Source organism: Vollenhovia emeryi, unplaced genomic scaffold (assembly GCF_000949405.1).
Source record: "Vollenhovia emeryi isolate VEMERY1.0 unplaced genomic scaffold, V.emery_V1.0 DF946558.1, whole genome shotgun sequence".
NCBI lineage: Eukaryota > Metazoa > Arthropoda > Insecta > Hymenoptera > Formicidae > Vollenhovia > Vollenhovia emeryi.
This window is the reverse complement of record NW_011959808.1, coordinates 1-1872: the sequence shown is the minus strand read 5'-3', so window position 1 is coordinate 1872 and position 1872 is coordinate 1. Positions and strand designations below refer to the sequence as shown.

Below are 1872 nucleotides of genomic sequence, written 5' to 3'. Positions count from 1 at the left end.
CATATGTATATATCAATATAGTTCTAGGACTTGAATTCTTATGTATATAATGAGTTAAAATGTATGTAATTATAACAGCTAAAGGTAAAAATTTATTGATATCCATTTCGTTTTTGGAATTTGATTATTAAACTTAATATTATCTAAAAATTCTGTCTTTATTGTAACGTTGCCAATGGCTGCATTCAGCAGAGAAAGCTGCTTTGCAGCTGTTATAAAATTTGTGAATCTGATCGGTGTGTTCTTTTAATTTTAGCCGACACTAAAAGTATATGTATATTAATCAGATTTACGAATTTTACAACAGTTGCAAAGCAGCTTTCTCTGCTGCCCCATGTAAGGTTTGCCGAAGTAGGCAACGTGGCCATTGTTTGGTCCATTATCGCATAGCCAAAGTTTAGACGCCTAAGTTCGGCCAATATTCGGCAACATATCTTGTCCCCAACATTGGTAATTCTACTTAAGGCCGATATTTGGTTCGTCATACATGAACCTATTTTGGCATACCTAAATAAAACCATTTTTTGGCTGGGCACTACCAAGCCACATTGCTAGCAGAGGTCCGGCAAAACACAGCCAGTGTTAGAATTAACGAGTGCCCGATCTGTGTGCACGTGTACGATACACGTAAGATACCCGCCTGTACAGGTTAGTGTATGATTCTCTCCCCCCCCCCCCTCTCTCTCTCTCTCTCTCTCTCTCTCTCTCTCTCTCTCTCTCTCTCTCTCTCTCTCTCTCGCACTCTCATTCTTAGGCTGATGGCAGAGAACAATCCGTAAACGCTTAAGACTGTCTCAGTCGTAGACGTAGGGCAAAGCAGAGAGAAACGTAAGTCGTATACAATAGCCTTTCACGACTTACGTTTCTTTCTGCCTTGCCCTACGTCTACGACTAAGCGTTTACGGATCGTTCTCTGCCATCAGCCTTAGAAGAAAAGTAACATCGATTGTGAAGCAACTCGATGTCCGCGAGATCGTATCAGTGATTCTTCAAGAGTTCCAGGTTTCTCCCGGTAGTAGAAGACACCCCGCGCTCGCTGCGTGGAGACCTACCCAAATCAGCCAGGAGTCGACGGTGCCGAACATGAGATGTTTGGCGGCCAACGCCTCCTGAACCCGAGGCACGTTCTCCAGTTATAGCCATTTCAATTTTAACGCGCTAAAGTACGGACTAATCGGCAGGCCGCAGAGCGGCTTCAGGTAATCCTTGTTTTTTTGCGAGTGAGTTTCACGAGTTCACGTCTGAGGAAAAGATTCACGATTGACTCTCGGATATCAAATGTGGATCAACAATTTGACGAGTCGCTGACAAGCGACATAAAAACACGTTGATGCCTTTTATGATATCGACGATATAGCATAAAGTTGTAAATACATAAAAGAGCCAAATTTAAGTGAATTACTTCAAAGTGTTGCCTAGTGACTCATGAAACTGTCGATCCGCACTCTGTGCACGTGGAAAGAACGGGAATGGTGTTTAGTTTTTCTCTTGCCTTGATAATTTTGTAGCTTGTTAGATTTATACAAAGCTAAACTCGTGATAAACTGAATCCACATTGGTAGAATTGGACACCGGGCTTCATTCGAACGGGGCTTAACGAGTGCCGCCTTGAGCGTTCGTTTGAAAAACAGCCCACTGTGACGCATCATCAAGGCGCAAGAAATCACGGCTGGACAGGCTCGAAACGCGGTGTTAATATAAGGAAACGCCGCTCCTTTTGCGTGGAAATAGAAGCTGTAATAGAACGTTGTTTCTCGGCGGCGGGGAAAAGATTCTCGCCCGGCGGCGTTTCCAATCGACCGCATCGCGCGCGCGGTCGCCGCAGATGTATATACCCGCCTGTACAGGTTAGTGTATGACTCTCTCTCTCTC

The 1872-nt window shown here is 44.1% G+C and overlaps 1 long non-coding RNA gene across 1 annotated transcript; it reads left to right on the top strand.

The window, feature by feature from the left end:
* Positions 1 to 272: 272 nt before the first annotated feature.
* Positions 273 to 1830, top strand: LOC105559544. The gene is made up of 3 exons (XR_001008755.1): positions 273 to 648; positions 1003 to 1199; positions 1563 to 1830. It is a non-coding gene; the product is annotated as an uncharacterized LOC105559544 (long non-coding RNA).
* Positions 1831 to 1872: the final 42 nt, after the last annotated feature.